The sequence below is a fragment of the Synchiropus splendidus genome, chromosome 9, assembly GCF_027744825.2.
Source record: "Synchiropus splendidus isolate RoL2022-P1 chromosome 9, RoL_Sspl_1.0, whole genome shotgun sequence".
In the NCBI taxonomy this organism is placed as follows: domain Eukaryota; kingdom Metazoa; phylum Chordata; class Actinopteri; order Syngnathiformes; family Callionymidae; genus Synchiropus; species Synchiropus splendidus.
The window spans coordinates 6,204,242-6,222,814 of record NC_071342.1 but is presented as its reverse complement, the minus strand read 5'-3'; the positions used below and the strand labels follow the sequence as shown (position 1 = coordinate 6,222,814).

Here is an 18,573-nt window from a genome sequence, read left to right as displayed (position 1 = left end):
CACTAAAAGTGTGCATCGTTGTGTGTGTGTTTGTGTTTGTGCAGGTGTGTGTGATGGTCCCTGTCGCTCACACTGACTTGAACAGCCAGAAAATTACTGGGTTTATACAAAGATGTGTATAGTAGCTTGTATAAACATAGCTCAAATATTCATCAAAAGTATTTTGAAATTATTTTCTTCCAAGTAAATTTTTTACTCACTCTGAGGATACCATGTTAATAAACAATTTGGGAAAGCCCTTGCACCGATCAACGACAGGTAAAATAGAGGCGCACCCAGAAAACACTTCTTTTCATGACATCTTTGGAAAGTCAGAAGCATTCAGTGGGGGTATCAGCAGGAGAATTGCAGACCTTCACATGTCTGTTTCATCCTTGGGTGTAATTTCCATATGCCTGAAGGTGCTATGTTCATCTGTTCCAACAATTATACGCCACAGGGTTGTCTTTTCATTATACCGCTGGTGAGGGAGGCGGTTTCTATGCCCCATAGTGCGACCCAAAAGCACAAGACCCTGAGAGGATGTGCAGTCTCATTATCCACAGTGAGTCCTGCATTGCCATCGGCCAATAGCCACAGGGACGAGGACCGGAGTCATTTGTTTGAGCATCCATTTGGGGGATTAAAGAGTGAGCTAAGCACCATCTCAACTATGAAGTATGGTGGTGACCGCGTCAGTGGTGGGGTTGTTCTTCTGCCGGAGGGACTGATGGACTTCACGCTACTGTCGGCATCTTGAGAAAAGAGCATTATGTGGCTATAGTGAAGCAAGTCAGCCAGGATGTTAAAGCTGGGGTGCAAAACGGTCCTCTGACTGGACAATCACCAGACACAGGCTGCCAGTATTTTACGGTGGCCTCCATATCTCTGTGAGCAAGGCCGCCGATAAACTTTGCTCAGTGAGAGTAATTGTGTCAGGAATGGACCAGAATTCCTCCAGACTATTGGGAGAAGGTTGAGGAAGACCTTTTAGGTTGAAGACAATGCTAGTGCATACACTAATTAATATGTTCACAAAAGCAATAAATAATCTTGATCTAAATAGTCCTATTGTTCTGTCACTTGAATTCTGGTTTTAATGTCAGACAATGTTCATAAAACCCCTCCTCCCACTGCATTAGTTCAAATGCCCAACAGAGCTGAACTTCATCTACCAGCAAAACTTCATGTTCAAGCGGGGGAGGCAATGAAAATCCAACATTATGTCAGATAGATTGAAATCTGGAAGGTTGTTTGCTGGAAGTTGTGTAACGCTCCAGAGCTAATCAGACGTGAACAGCTTGCCAGAGAAGTATCAGACTGTGTTTTGACTTCAACAGATAAGTTGATATCTTTAAAGACTCTGGATCCAAGCGAAACACTTGCAGTCGACAGAATGGAGAAGCCTGATTTGTTGAAACAATTATTGAAGAATTATGTCTCTTGGCTGCTCTCTTTCTCTCTCCTGAACAGATTAAGAAAAAAATCTATCACAAATACGCTCGATTTCAACATCAGTCTTCAGTGGATGCTCAAAGTGGGAACTAGTAGAAACACTTCTATAGTTTTATATCAATATACTATAAGCATGTTTGCTGGATGTGAGCTTTGTTTGTGCCAGAGCCTTCCCAGCTATGCAGTGAACCACTGCTGCCTCCAAACTGAATCAAAGTCAATATTGGCTGTGAACAGAGCTGATTCACTTGCTTTAAAAAGAAGTGAGCGCCGCGCACCTCTGTGGAGGAAAGGGGATGATGTAAAAGGCAATAATCAGCTTTGAACAATAAACAGCGGTTCGATTCTCATCTACCTTTTGAAGTGCTATGTCTTAACCAGCACAATGTGTTTGCCGTTGTGTACAAGTCTGTGTTTCAAGACGCTTGTTGTTTACTGTCTGCCTCCCCAACCTTTGGATGTTTTGTTTAATTACAGGGGCGAGAGGAAGATTGGGAAAAAGCCAAAGTCTTGTGAGATGATGAGGTAGATACCGATGCAAAACACAAAAATGAGATAATTGCAAATGCAGACGAGCAATTAAGCGTGGAGAAGAACACAGATGGAAGAAAAAGATCACTGCAAACAAACAAGTCAATGCTGACTAAAATGAAAATAGCAACGTGGTGGTGGCTGAGTTTCAGGTCCATATGAATTCCTGGCAATGGAATCTCAATACAAAAGCAGAAACTGGGACGTATAGAACCAGACAGAAAGAGTGGCTTTGATGGATCAAATTCCTCCGGGACAAAAGTGGTGGAAAAGAAATTCTTCTGTTTCTTGGTTGCCATGGTAACAGCGTTGCCTGAGAGCAGCATGCATGTGATGGCGCAGTGTTGGTGGCAGGGTATCCCAGCTGTTTGAAGTCATGTCTGTTTTCCCAGTCACACTGTGAATGTTTGTCTCAAAAGTTGACAGCCTTTTTTTTTCCTTGAATGGAAACATTTAAATTCTTGCTCAGTTGCAAGTGTCATAGGAGAGTTTTAATGAGTGCGTGCCACCCGGAGACACCTGCTGTCGCTGGTGCCCTGCTGGAACTCAGGTGCGGGCCTGAAGCGGCTGCCTCTTGTTGGGCTCTGACGGCTTTAAAGGTTAAAAACACCCAGAGAGAAGCGGTTCCTGACAGTCAAAAATAGAGGCAGTCAGTGAGACGCTTCTGCAGGTTTAGTCTCAAACAACACCTTTTATTGGCGCAGTGTACGATGATAGCTTCGTGTGAAAACATAGCTGGTAATGAGAACAATTATTTCACTTGGGGGACTGTTGGATAATGGGAGGTATCTCTTCATATAGTCTTGGAGGGCATTAAACAGGTCCACATGAGGGTTGGACTGAGTGGGAGTTGGACAATAGTTTGACAATATAGCAGTGCTTCTCCTATGTTTTCCTTGACGCCCCCCAGGAGGAAGGAAACAGTTCGTGCATATATATATATGTACAGGATATAAACGTTTAGTGAGGATCTTGGTTTGCCTGACTTCATGTTTGCGGCAAACTTATACAACATGAACTGGTGGTGGTGGCTAGGTGCTGACCTGGAAGTTCATTGGACCTTCTGCAATCCCTGGTCTGATTCTGCTGTAAAGGGCTGCCTAAATGTCTCGGTGATGACAGATGTTGAGCAGCCTCCTATTGCCTTCCATCAACCAATCTGCGGACTGTGTCCATCCAGTTAAAAAAAAAGTGTCTCCCACATGCCCTCCCCCTAAGGATCGCCCCGTAACCACCAGGGTTTGAGAAGCGCTGTTTTATGGTATGTAGACTCGTGCTCTTTATTTGGGTGTTTGTTAATGTGGATGTTCATTTTGCTAACTTAAATCGATCTTCTGTTTATGTTCTGTCTTTTTAAATCCATTGCCTTTCAGAACAATTTTGGGAATGCTATGCTTCAAGCTCAATAGCTCACACCTTCTCTCATCCTGTTGCTAAAGTGCAACGAAGGTGCAAAACATTGGCTTGTCGATATAATCTCTCCAATTGCGAGCTGCTTATTTTCTTTCTAGCTGTCCGTGCTTGAAAAATTCAGAGAGGAAGATGAGCAGGTAAAATTGACCGCTTGATCAAAGGCTGTGACTTTCTTTCATGTTTTTATTTTTAACCGTCTTTATTCTCCCTCCCTCATGCATCCTCACAAAACTCTGAAATTCTTCACGTTTCTCCGGACTCATTTTAGATGTGAGAGGGCACTACATGTCTACAAGTGTTTTGTAGTTCTGATCTCAATCTCCGTCATTTGGTCTTCAAACACAAATAGAGAAGCGGCCGCAAAAAAGTATCCTCAAATCAGTGTACACACTGTTCTAACTCTTTCCATCTGAAATCAATGTCAAATGAATTCACTGTCTGATATCATAATCATCAGAGACAGAAGAGTCTCAGCAGAAGTGAATGGAAAGCTATGTCTGACATTTCCGCCATGACTGACATGAAGACAAGAAGCAGAGTTTGAAGTAGTTCAAGATGCACAGGTTTTTATTGGGAGTGTCTAGAATGGGCAAGATTAGAAATAAGAGGGACAATTGAGGCGAAGTGGATAAGTTTGGAGTCAAAGTTAGGCAGGCTAGGCGATGGACATGTTCGAGGAATATATATATATATAACGTAGCTTTAAACGTAGAGCAAAGACCAGCCAAACACGGAGCCCATTTCATACTTGCTATTGACCGACAGCTGATGTGAGCCTATGCTAAAAAAGTTTATTTTTCTTTTACTTAAGCTATCATCTTGTTGTATTGATAGGATTTTCTAAATGATTTTTGCCACACAAAAAAACAAAATCGGGCATTGATTGTATTGCTCTGGTCATCACACACATCAAAATTCTGTCCTACAGCCGGGCTAGAAACTTGTCCTTCAGGCCAGACATTTTGTCTGAGGCCGTGTGATTAAGCGATAAATAAAAATCCCAACAACCAAAAAACACGTTGTAGGCCTCGCAATATGATCAGATGATGGTGGTCTTTTTCTACAGAAAAATCATAAGACAAGTCTCAATGTTGAAATAACAGAAACGCTGCTTGCGAAATAAACAGCGCAGTCGCAGTCAAAAGTGTGCAATGCTTACGTTTGTCCACAGGGAAGAGCGCAGCCATTTCACAAAAAATCTCTGAAAGTGTGTGATAGCTGCACTTCATTTATCAATTTTTCAAGCATGCTGCACGGCATGTCATGAGACCAACACCACCTCCTACGTCTGAAGAAAAAACGTGGTGGATATTTAGTTTTTATGGCACTTCTATCGAGAAATGTCTTGACTTTCATATTATCCATGCGGTTTGTCTAGACAATCCATAGTTTGTTTGTTTGAGCCACTGTTTCGGATGTCTCGATGATATTGTAGAAATACTGCAGCCGCAGTTGTTGCTATTGGGTTGGAAATAAAAGTAGAAGTTGCGCCTGAACGCCTGAAGGACAGACCAGGTGAACTCGCCCTTTAAAAGTTCTCATTTCTATTGTCGTCAAGTCAACAAATGTCAAAACGTTGCACTCAGTGACAGATTTGAGATTTATGATTCTTAACGCAGACCATTTTTGGAGCCAATTATCGGGACATATTCACTCGAAGAAAATGATGATCCTCTGTCGGGAGGAACCAAAATCAAGTTAAAAAAGAATAAATTATGTTTACCATGGTTTATTTGCCGCCCATAGATCACTCTTGAACTGTCACTTTGTTTGCAAACTGATCATATTTGGAGGCCACCGTGTTCATATCACATGCTCATTGCTTCAACGGCTGCTCAAATTGAAAATTAAAGAAGCAACTGGTTTGGTGATCAATCTGCTCTAGATGCCACAACTCAGTTGGATAGAGACAAACACTGGCTGATTTTGTGTTGTTAGGAAATGATTTTGACATAATGATATTCCATCAGAGACTCCTGCTGTTTCACTTGGTCATCCCAGCTTCTCCTCTCTCCTGAAACAGCAGCTTTGCTTTCCAGTAAGAACGTTTTGGCTTAATGGTTTCCATTTTCGCAGGTTGTCTCTCTCTCGGTTTCCAAAAAAGCAACTGCTGCAAATCACACAAGTTGGATTGCTTTTCCTTGTGTTACTTTCAAAAGCCCGGTGATGTCTGCAGTTTTGTTATGTTGCTATTATTCGTCTCATTCTGCCTTTGATAAACACCTTTTTTTTATGGCTTCCAAAGAAACAAAAGCCAAATCAAAAACTCCTGCTGAGCATCGCGATTGTTGTTTTCCTCTCAAACTCCACATCCTTGAGAGGATATGAAGAAGAAAACTAAAGAGCCTGAATGTGACACGTGGAGGAGAAAGTAATCATTCTCAACACATTCTGACGAAATTACCGCAGCAGGCTGCACTTTGATTGACAGTCTGGCTGATAAAAGTCAATTCCACCAGCCGTTACCCAACACTGCGGTCCTACTCATGTTCACCTGAATCAACAGTTGCCTGTGACAAATAGTTACGCACGGTGCGTGTGACTGACATGTTTCCTGAGAGCTGCAGAAATCAATAATCAGACGCATGTCCATGTGAAGGATGACTGGTCCGTGCAAGATACCGAGAGTGCGTCAGCAGATACACGCTGATAAAACCTGAACCCGCAACTAAAAATAACTGGATAGATGGAGAGCGCATTCCATTTCCTGCGTTTTCAGAGCGAAACTTATCAGCTGAATTTCTGGAGCAATCATTTCTGGTTGATTGTTTATTTTAACGGCGACACCAAACAAAGGAAATGTGTCTCCTCAAGCACCACAAAAGCAATTTATGTTAAAAAGGGAATGTTTTCTTGCGTTCCCCTCCCTCTGGAATTCGTCTTTCACTACCTAAGATTATTATATTATTGAGAGTCAATAGTAAACATCCACATAATTCCAGGATGGCAGCCAACACTTCTTTGTCTATAATGGACCACTGTGTAATACTCTGTTGAGTATTGACAATTTAAAATACTGAAGCTTCAACAAGACTAGATTGTCAAGAGTTGCAAATACCTGCTTTTCTTTTATTAATAGTTTATTTTATTAAAACAAATTCTTTGCACAATCTATCAAGTAAACAAACGTGCAGATTTACAGTACCATACCATTAAATCCTTCCGCCAGCTTAAGATTGTCACTAAGGCTGGTTGATGATTAGTACAATTGGATTTAGCTTCTGCCTTTTACGGTGGAGCTATAATGGTGTTTGTGCTTCTGTCTCCTCATTAATTTACTCATACTTGGGGAGAATAAGTGCAAGATGCCAAGGCTACCTTGGTATTATTGCCTCCCGCATAATCTTCAATGTATCTTTCTCTTCATTTTGCACGTAGGAGGAAGTCCAATTTGATAAACATGTTTTTATTGTAGTCGACACATCTTTGTTTATTCCTGTAATATTGCAAAACAAAACATGATACCTACCGTATCGTATCTTTCTGACTGGACATCTTCAGTCGCTGTATGGAACTTCTCTTCATCCTCATCCAAATTCACCGGTGGTGTTGCACAAGATTCTATTTTAGGTCCCATTCTGTTTCCCTTAACATGCTACCGCTTGGTCTAATCCAGCGTCACAAAGTTTCTCTCCACTGGTCTGCGGGCGACACAGATTTACGAATTTTCCTCCCTGTCACCAGGAAGACTGACTCCGATGAACCCAATGAAGTTGGTGCTCATCGAATGAAAAAGTGGTATACCCATATGCAGCGGGAAAGCTCAGCATTCTGCTTTGACTCCCGACTTTTCTTTGAGCCAACCTCAATAATCACCACACTGGCTCCCTGTCCACTTTAGAATCCAATTTAAGATTTTATTGATCACTTGACCACTTACTGAATCCTGTGTTGGCCGGACACCTGAGTACACTGAAGAGATACTGACCCCCTAAAAGCCAGCCAGGTTCCTCAGATCCTCACGTGGGCCCTTACTAGTAGTTCCAAAGTCATGTCGTAAATCCGTCACCCGTCTCTGTCGGGATGGGTGGACCCCGAACAACCTACCAGAGGAGATCTGAAACACAACTTCTTCCCGCTCCTTAGAAACAACCAAACATATAAACTCATTGTCATCAACTTGCATTGATGTAACACCATCCTGTGTTTGTCTTGCCATGTGCATGTGTAGGCACTAATTTCTAGCATGTTGTTCTGCTCTTAAAGCACTTTGTGTAAAGTGCTCTGTAAGTGCATGAATACAGTTTTTTAGTTATTATAGATTCGGAAATTGTCATGGTAAGTAGTTGTTTTCACACTCGCACATGTCATTTCATGTCATCCAGTAATCTCACATTAAATTGTTGTTTAAATACAATACATTTCTATGTTTTGATCACCTTAACACATTTCTGTGATGTTCTGGTGATGTTCCTCCAGTGGCTGTCGTGGTCAGTAAAGCACCTACATATGTTTCCATCATGTGCGTGACGAGGAGATAATGGCAACACCCGATGCATTCCACTTGTCAATTGACTGGTTCGGTCTTCGTTTGAACTGTGATGGGATCCAAGTGACAGGTATTAGATGGATTAAGGTGGGGTTGAAGAGAGGATGTAGCATGTGATTTGGTCTTAATCATGGTCCTGGGTATCTTGAAGTTGAAAGAGAATGTGGTGTAATGGAAATTGAAGAACACAAAGTACTGGGTATTTGCAGCTGATCTTGGATTGTCTTTACCGTATCCACAACACGGTGGTGCACATGCCGTTAAATCTCAACCCTCCAGCCTCAGTGTAGGATGTGCGTGTAGAAATTGTGTATTTTAGTGCTTCAAAATCCACAATGTGTTGCCCACCTTATTCTTCAATCGATTGCAGTTGTTTTCTGCAGGAGAACAACCATGACACTTACAGCAACACAACAGAGACGCGATCAGTGAAAATGACAGGTTACATTCCACACAGAATAAACCTCAATGTTAGCAAGTCTGTCACGGCATTTGCAACACCACTGGTGGAACAGCATATCTTTCAGCATGTATTTCGCTTCATTTATAACCGAGAGCCATCTGGCCATATGCTGCGGAATATGTGCGTCAAGTGAAAGCCAAATGCGTCAACATGAACACAGAAGGCTGACATCTGCGTCAACTTCGGATGAAAGAGGTCACTTGAAGATTGTTGCTATTTAACACCTTGAGAGTGAGAAGGTATTGGTTCACTTCAGGTGCAGAGGGACACAAACTCATGATCGTGAGTAAGGATTTTCAATGGAGTATATTTTTGTTGATGCTGCACTTAAGAGGAAAGGAGATATACACGAAATGTTCTTTTAAAAAGAAAAAGAAAAAGTGGCATTCTTTCTTGGCTGTTCTGGAAATATATCGACCTGAAGCTTTGAAACTAAGACTACCAGTTTTTGTGTACAGTTACAGAGGCCTGGGCGATAAAATGATAACAATAATTAATGCAGAAATAAAAAAAAAGTTTGATAAAAGTTGATAGATTTAAAGTGTAATTACACTGCCTGAACAGCAGGAAAAGAGCGGGGGAGACATTTTCCCACATCGTGCTTTACGACAAAGGAAAATGAAGACACAAGGACATTACAACACATTACTTGTGTTTTTCATCATTTCAAACTTGTAGCACTAAAAAAAAGTCCCAGTTTCAGACCTGATTGTCAAGAACAATCGATTTAATTGGAGCTACACTTTGTTCAATGTAAATAGCTTTGGATGAGAAAGAAGGGTTGACATGAATATATTCATCGCTCTGCACGCTGATGGGAGAGGAGGGAACTGGCTGGCAAATATGCAAAAAGATTCAGCAAAAGTTTGGAGTAAGCATCCCAGTAAATCACCCGTGATGGAATTAAAGTAGATAGAAACGGAAATGGAGTGGAGCGGGGAAATAAAGCAACACATTTGTATAATGTGGAGAGGGATGGAGAGTAAACGGATGAAATGCTGGGTTGGGATCTGTAATAACTTGTGAACATGGAGCTGTTATGTGGGAGTATTGTGCTGACGGAAACAGAAAAATGTTTAATTATTAAACATCCACCAGAAGGAAAGGCGTACTTGGGAAGAAAGAATGAAAAAGTCTTGGATTGAGAACCCCTCTGAGATAAGTGAAACTCATCCTTCGGAATGTAGGGGAGCGCATGCCAGAGGAAAAAAAAAATCTTTCTCGACAATCTGTTGCTTTGCCAGACTCAGTACGATGAAGATGGTGCTCATCGAAAAAAAGGGTTTATGTTAAATATGATATATGTTGTGTTTGACATTTCCTTAAGGCATTTTCACTAGAATAAGGAAATCAACTTTGATATAAATATAACATTGTGGTTCAGCTGCCTGTGTTTTCATCAGGGATGTCTTCACTTTCCCTTCTGCACCGACCTCAACCTCTGCTGATGGCACATCCGAGGCACAGCTCAGAAAGCTATAGCTCCACGTATTCCCCCGGCTGGAAACCCATATAAGCAGACAAGTCAATGGCATCTTTAAAGACATGCCTGGGCCTTTTTAATTGGCTCCTTTTGTGAAGAGAATCTGTCTTTCTCACCCAGCTCCTCACACTATTGCATGCCACCTGCCTAAAAAAAAACTAATTTCAGCTTCTTGTAATTGTGGTCTTTTCCTTTCAGTCCTGACTTGGCTGCACAAACTGCTGCTTTTGTGGGGTCGCCTGGTGTTCCCTGGTGGTCAATACCAATCAAAGGTTGTAAAAGGAGAATATAAATGTGACGGCAGGTCAAGGCTCATTGGCAGTGAGAGTCTTAACAACGGGGTATCAGACCACATCGCTGTCAAGAAGGGCACTGTCTTTTTCCTTGTGCTCCAAGTGTTGTTGCAGTTTCAAGCATTTTCAACCATTTTTATGGCTAGAATTGTTCAGTGCAGCCAGGGTACCAAGGGTCTTTGGTTTGGGGGCCTTATAATGTTATCCTAGGTGAACCCCCTCGGTGTGAGGCCATTCATTCTTCCTGGGAAAATCCCCAGCTTAATGTGAGACAGCATGGTTGAAAATCAGCTCGTCTCTTAGTTGGGAAAATATGACAGGTTGCTTGAGAGATCCGGTGTCTTGGAGCCTTGCTCACTAGTGATTGAAATATGGAGGTCGACAGGCAGATTGGTCGTATCAAAAAGCAAATATCTTGATGGTAATCCCTCTTCCCAGTCCCAGCGAGGGCCTCAAGCGTTGGGAGTGAGTTAAGAACGAGCTAGAACAGCATACAGCTGAGGTTCTCCAGGACAACTCAGAGCAGACCCTGGTGCAGACCTGGGATTCATTGGGAAAACCATGTCTCTTGACTCACCTGCAAACGTTTCGGCATTCTCCCAGAAGAGCTAGAGGTTTCTGGGAAGAGCAATGTGGAGCCCCCATCGAGTGATGGATAAGTGATAGATGGATGCTGAAGATTGTGCTTATGGTGAGGAGTTACCATGGCAGGGTATTGAAGAATAGACCCCCAACATTTTTTGGAGAAATTTGAATATCTTAGCAAAGTATTACGTTAAAAAAGCAAATGCTTAGAAGACATTGACAAACTGTAGTCTCAAGCAGTAAGTCAGTTATTGACCTGGAAATAACATTTAAAGCAACATGTTTTCTTCATCTTAACATGACTGAGTATTAACATGAGTAAATGCAAGTGTGCCTGTCTGGACAAATACATTTGAGGCACCCACACATCGCTTATCATCACAGAGATACTAGCTTCAAAGTCTTACTTGAACACAGGTTATCCCTACACACGCATCACAATCATGGTGCCAGTAGTGTGATGAAATTGAAATCAGTGGTACATTGTTTTCTACCCTACAAGTGGCAGTTCCTGCTACTGGGACTGAGAATATTGAACTCATCTCATTCTTTTCCCTGCGGTAGTTGTTGGGGGTTGGAGCCAGCTGCTTGGGTGAGAGGCGGGTAGCAACCTCTTCAGCATTTCATACACGCAATTCATGCACAATTTAGCGCCACCAACTGAACTCATTGCTCTATGCTTTTGGACTGTGGGAGGAAACCAGAGTGCCTGAACCATGCAGGGGGGAGCTCATACAAACACCACACAACAAGGATGCAAGTTCCTCTAGTAGGAGTTGAACTAGCAACCTTCTGGTTCAAAGGCCGCCACACGAACTACACCACTTTATTGACCAATGTCAAACTTTGATATCGATTTACAGACCCAAAAACATTGTGAATTTGAGTCCTTTCTCCTTAGTTGGTGTCTATATTTTTAACCCTTTTTTGGTGCAGTTCCATTTTTTCTTTCTTAACAGCTGGTGTTGCTGTTTTGAGACGTGTCTTGGAGCAGGAAATAACAAATATTTACAGACTTCCTTTCACATGTTCGAACGGCGCCTACTTGGAAATTCTTCTTTTCCAGAAAACAGGATGTATATTTGGGTTGGCAGTACCTAGCCTTGCAAATGTGTGTTTAAGTCTGAAGAATAGCTTTCAAACATACGATTAATGGATGCGGAGGGTTTCTGCGATGAGTAGTGAACATCGTTTTTATCTTGGCGTTTCAATCTGGACGTTTTAAAAATATCCATCTGTGGCCTGCCTCTGACAGGAAGTTTCTAAATCAAATGTTAAGAGAAGATGCTATCTTGGGCTCTGTGAGATTTATGACTCCCACACATCTGGATTTTTTTCCTCTTAAATGATTCCTTTATTTTGCTCTCGTGAAACCTAAAATCTGAGACAAACGCTAGCAGTTTATGATTTACATATGTTTGCGTACTATGCGGTAGAAGAAGGACGTCAAATGAAAACAGGTGTTTGCATTTTTCTGCTAAACAAATTAGACGCAGTCTTATTCTGTTCTTTGTTTGCTGCAGAATGTGTGTGGGTGAGCGTTTGGTGGTGGGAGGATGGTAGGCTGACATTGAACTTGATTTTTCTCAAGCAGCAATGTCTCCTAGTCTTTCCTCTCCTCGCTAATAAATAGGAATGTGTGCAAGTCAAACTGGTTGTTTATTTTTCACCTCTCTAATATGCAGCGCACATCACCTCCACAGGTTGTTATTTTGCAATTTTAGCAAGGCTATTCATCACGTTTAATGTAAAGGTTAGGGTTTAAAATATGGTGTGATTCAAACTACCTGTCTATATTCCGCAACAATGTGAAGACTACTTTTATTCATAAAACCTGCCTGATTTGAAAGTGTGTGAGTCCATGACTGTTGTAGGTTGTTAAACAGTGCAGCCATGGTTCTGATGCAGTTCAGAAAGAGAAGACTGAAAACATTCATCCTATAGAAGAATGTTCTAACAAGACTGTGTCTGCAAGTCATTTTGATTGCTCTTCTGAAGAATCCAAATGAAGATTAATGTAGCTGTTTCTTGGTCAATCTTCTCTTCACATTAGCAAGGTCATAATGGGGAATTAGTCCTTGTTTGTTGAGAAATTTTACAACCAGAGGTGGTTGGATGACAGACAACAATGGTCATGATGCCTTAGAGGAGCCCATTCCACAACATTATGTACAAAAAAAAAAATCTGTTTTCTTTCCCCATCTTAACCTCCTGACATAATTTAAATTAAAAAGCTCAAAAGTACAGAAAACACCACTTAAAACTCTTTAATTAAGTCAGACTTCAAGGGCCGCATGGCGGCCTAGTGGTTAGGTTATTCTCGCCTTGCAGCAAGAAGGCTCAACCTCCTAGGTCGGACCCGAGCTCCCCCCGCGGCCCTCCCTTCGAGGACAAAGGGGAATAGAGGATGGAAGTCAGACTTTAAATTGGGGGCCATTCTTTTAGTATGGTGTTGGTTTAGATAGGCTGGTGGAAAAAGCTTAGTGTCAAGCTTCTATTTGTGGTCAGTAGCTCAGATGTGGAGATCCACATCTGTCAATAGTGGAGGAAGGGGCGGTCCAACCCACTACATCTCTAAACTGCCCTGGGATTGTAAGAGGGTATGTGTAAGGCATGGAACCCCTTACTCTTCCCAAGAAGATTTCTCGGGAGACTGAAGCCACACCAAGTGATGTGTCAAGCGTGGGCGATAACAGTCAATGTAGGGGTGTGGCCGTTGCCAGTCAACTGTCTCAAGTCAATATGGAAGTGTAGGCCGCGGCAGTTTGGGGGGTCCTGGGAGTGTCCTGTCATTGTGTGTGCAGCGGTGCAGTGACACGGCGGACATTAAAAAAATGTCGACATCCATTTGCAGCACAGCAACCAATCAGTGCACAGCTCCTACAGTGACATTTACAAAGTGGTGTCATTCATCGGTTGTTATCCTTGAGGAAAAATTGATAGCTGTGGCGGCTGGATTCCGTTTGTTTTTTGACATGTCCTGTCCCTTCTACTGGGAGGATGAAATAATCTTTCTTGGGAGAAGAGTTGAGATGCTGGAGTGTAGTTTCTATGGTGATCTACTTTTGAAGGTTTAGGATGGTTGCAGTACATCAAGAGATGGCGGTTGGTGCTACGTGCACTATCCATATGTATTCCAGCAGTCGCAACAACCTGCAGGCACGGAGAAGGAAACGGAACTTCCGTAGCCACTAGTTGCTATTAACTTGTTGATTTCCACACTGTTGTCAAGGTGGTGATTCCCTTGAATGTTTTTTCTCCCGGGTGACATGCCTGCGCAAATGACCTGTCCCACATCCTCATGCTCCAAGTGTGATTGCCTCCTGGAGTAATTAGACTTGACAGCATTGTTATTAATGGCTTTGGGGCAAACGCGATTTAACTCATCCTCCCAGCAGCCATGGCAGAATTGCATTCTTAAACCCTTCCAAAACAAGAGGGGCTCCTGGAAGGGGCCGTGCTGGTGTGCGGGTACGGATTTGTGCTCGTACCATGAATTGCAGGTGCAGAGTCAAGCATGCGACAGTGGGTGGAACTTCTAAAGACGGCGTGACAACCTGTTTAAATGCCGTCAGGGTGGAATCAAAACCGCACCATAACTCACTGCGGACTCTGATTTACTCCGATTACTGAGGAGATGCTTCCCCCCAAGCTCTAAAACCCAAGCTTAACCATCCAAAAGGACTTAAATGATAATTCACCGCTGTAAAGTGAAGTATCTGGAATATTTATTTTAATTTCCTCTACATGTTAATGACTTCTTTACCGGCATGGAAACGTTATGTAAGGTACATATAAAGATGTTGCTTTGACTAAATGAAAACAAATATGTTCGCCGATGGCTGGCTTTATTTCTACATGAAATATGCATGAACTGCACAAAGATCAAAATGCATATATCCACATGCGTGCTTTCAGAGAGGCTTTATTAAGAGTGCGCCATAGCAGGGGAAAAATGCATCTGTGGTGAAATTCAAAAAAGGGTTTCACTGCATCATGCATATTTTATGGATGTCTTTTTGTTGCTGTCTTTTTGGTTCTACACTTGTGGCCGATTGAGTTTTGCACTGAATAATTCATCGATGATGAGTCAGTATGTACTTGTGTTCGCAGTGTCACCGTATCATTTATGTCGGTTTAATTTTGGGGTTAATCTGTGGACGTGTGAGACGGTGCCACAGACGGTGTCTTAGTTTGTCGCTTTGTGTCGGCAATCGTAAGATGTGTCAATGTTTCCAATACCATCTGTTGCCGTTGTTATGAAATCATGATTTTTTTCTTTTCTTTTTGGAGAACATATTCTAAGTGGTGGCAGTTTTGTTCAGCCATCTTGATATAGTGTTATGGGAAACCGTGATGTAGAGATGAGGCTTCATGAAACAGGGTCATCATTTTCAAAGCTCCGCAGGTGGCGCTTTTGCTTAAAAAATGGCTGTTGGTGAAATGGTTTCTCAAATCCAAATAACTTTAGAGCGGAGCTCTGAAAATGAGTACACTGTTTCATGAAGCTTCATAAGCCTTTTATGTCTTTTAAATTTATCTGTACAACTAAGAAAACTAAGATGAGCACACTGTGCCTCAATGGCCTGTGGATGAAGTGTAAAGCTTGTGCAAAAAACAAACATACAAAGAACGAAAACATGAAACTATGTAGCTTTCTGGTTAAATACTGGTTGCTTAATGTAACCACGGTTCTATGAATATGTGTGTCATGCTCCAATGGCCTTGATATTTGTTGATCAATCTTGTGGTGATTGTTTGATCCTTTAAAAAAAAAAAAAAACGTGATCAATGTTGTCGAACAGTTTTTCTGTCACTTCACTTTCTTCTTTTGTTTTGATGATTTTTATGGTTATATTTTTCTAAAATGTATATTATTATTAACATATATCATTTCTAATGTTTGGCTATTTGTCAAATGTCTATTGTTACGGCATTAATAAATGTTGGTAATTCATTTCTTTACTCTAATGTAATCTAAGAAGTGACCGACTCATATGGAGCTTTCAGTGAAATACTAGCACCTAATGCTAGCCTACTTTACGCCTGTGTAATGAAATGCATGTGTCAGCTGGGTATAAGTGTTAGAGTTCTAGTTTGTGTTGTTGACTATTTGTTGTTTCAAAAAGGATTTCTGAACATCAATGTTAGAGCATTGGTGACACAATGGGATGATTGTCTCTGTCAATCTGCTGGTATTAACAGTAGAAGGTTTCATGTTTTATACAGCTGATTTAAGAAAATAATACTAGTTTTTGGTAACCTAGTGCAGCATTATCATCTGCTGTAAGGTATGGGACACGTCCCTTTATAATTCCAATAGCCGCCGTCATACTGGATTGAGGTTCTGAGCACGGGCGGTTGGACATAGATGACACCCCTTTATTATCTTTACCCACACATGGTGAAGACCATGCTGCTGCTCCCTGTGCCAGACATCATCCTCGCCATCTTTCCTCTTTGCCGCCTACTGCCCTTCGTTCATCATCACCGCTGAAGCCCACCAGGCACCATCACACATTTCAATAATAGTACAAATCCGCACATTGCCCTCCATTCTCTTTTTTTGCTGTCATGTTTTAGGTTTATGTATTCATCGTACAAAATGTTCTCAGCCTCCTGTAGTTAGCGGTAGATTCCAATAAAATACTTTGCGATGGTGGAGAAAGTGAAGCAAGCTCATGGGTTAAAGGTTCAAATGGCCGTGTAGGTGTGAAAGCGTCCAGTGAATGTTCCAGGTCTAGACACGGAGACGGTGTAGGTGAGGTGAATTGACATGGTGGGAACATTTTGATATCTTTTCGGTTAGGTGAGCCACACTGGAGTTGATGTTGCAGGTCTTCGAGGCAGTATTGCAGCAGTGCAGGTGAGGTGTTACATAGAAACATGGGCAAGAGACTTGGCAAGGTTTGAAATATTTGGAAATGAGATAAGATTTTCAGAGGTGAGTATTTTCAAGACTAAACTAAATAGAGTTAAAATCTGTCGCCTCATTCTGACAGAAGAAATGGTCAAGGTCATACAGCTGTGAAGGGCAGACTCCACTGCAGATATATCTAGTCCTTCACTCTTTTCATCATCGATGATGTAATTTCTTACTTTCCAACAGTTCAAATCATCCCATTCTTACAAATGTTTGTTGCTTAATTGTTCCACAGCGACCACATAGATCTATTGTTGTGAATTCATGGATATAAACAAGACCTTAAAACAGTGGGGGATGATGCTGCAGACGATAATAACATGTTCCTGTGAACTCTCATCCTTTGTGGGATGTTACACTGTGAATATCAGCAGTAGTCAGCAGAGTGTCATCATTTATGCTAATGGCCAAGCCTTTGCAAAGAGTAGCCAGAACTCAACATTGGATATAGGAAATATCCTTGCATCTTTGGAACAGAATCCAGACCCTGACTGAATGGAATTCTCACAAAGTGGTGTCCTCTGACAGCAGCAAGCTTTACTGCCACTCCAGTCTGGATAATATCGCTGTCTCGCTGCATATAAAGACAAAGGCATCAATGCCAGAGAATGTGAGCGAGTTCAAAAAGACTTATGGTTGTGTGGATTTCCAGACGTTGCTATATTGTTCTCAGGTATAAGAGTTTGTTGTCTACAGCGGTTGGACAAAATAATGGAAACACCTTAAAGCTAAAATAGCTTTAAGGTGTAAAATAGCTCTAAGGTGTTTCCATTTTTTTGTCCAACCCCTGTATGTCCAAGGTGTCCATCTGTTCTCCTAAAGTACTGCAATATCACACGTTAACATGTGGAGCGGCTGCATCGCACCCAGGATGTTACCAGTGCTGTGATGGAATGAGAACAGCTTAGCTCAGAGCCTCTAAAACATACACCGCCTTTTTTGGTCTATAAGTCGTGCCGGTCAGAAGACACATGAAGAACCAAAAAATGGACTACAAGTCACACTTACAACACATATTTACTTTACAAAATTATTTTAAAAAATTATTCAATCGATGACATCAATAATACTAGCTGTAAATATCTATGAATCATTTGCAACCAGTGTGAGATTTCAGTCAGTCAGTGTAAAATAACATTTAATAATGTAAAAAACATAAACATACAGTACAGTATATGTCACACCTGAGTATAAGTTGCACGACCAGTAAGAGTTTGAAAAAAAATGTAGTCCAGAAAATACAGTTGTGACAGTGGTAGTGTCGCTGATTTACCTCATGTCATGATGTGAAACATCCAACCCAGAAGGCAAGGCTCTGTCTTTATCAAGATATTTTGATGTTGCACTTGCTTCCTATACACCTGGGATCATGACAGAACAGGTACAGTGGAGAAGTGTGAATTCCGGGCACGTTTAACAACACATTCTCACTCCTGAGGTGTGAAAAAAGTGGACATTTTTTTCCTTTTTTGGGTCGCTGAATGAATCAGCCGCCTGCGATGCATGTAGATGCGTTAGACTTTCAAGTGACTTGTGTAGTTTCCGTCTACAGCGTTTCCGGACTCATGGTCCACATTTAACAAGCAATATCTAAAGGGACATAGCGACATCCCCCCATGCATGTCCTTTTGAACGTCACGCCAAAGTTTGAAAGTCCTCCTGTCAGTAGTCGATTTGTGACAAATGTAAGTGAGAATGTGCCATCAAAGGCTGCTGAGAGGTTTTCCCACCAGGCAGCAAGGGAACTACGGGGGGAATGTGAGGACTCGATGAGGAAATTGCACCAGTTGACTTGTGAGTAGCTTGGGATCTCTGGATATGAGCTGAGTTGGTTGGGTGTCATAATATCTAGCCTTGCAATGAATATGTTTATCCATTCACTGTACTTCATTACGAGGACTCACTCTCTGGGAGGGAGTCGCCACTCCAGGGCGCTCTCCTACTGGCAAATCACAGTTG

The 18,573-nt window shown here is 41.8% G+C and overlaps 1 protein-coding gene across 2 annotated transcripts in view; it reads left to right on the top strand.

The window, feature by feature from the left end:
* LOC128765090 (cGMP-dependent protein kinase 1) overlaps window positions 1-18,573 on the top strand; it is a 113,733-nt gene that overhangs the window by 50,520 nt on the left and 44,640 nt on the right. The window lies entirely within an intron of this gene.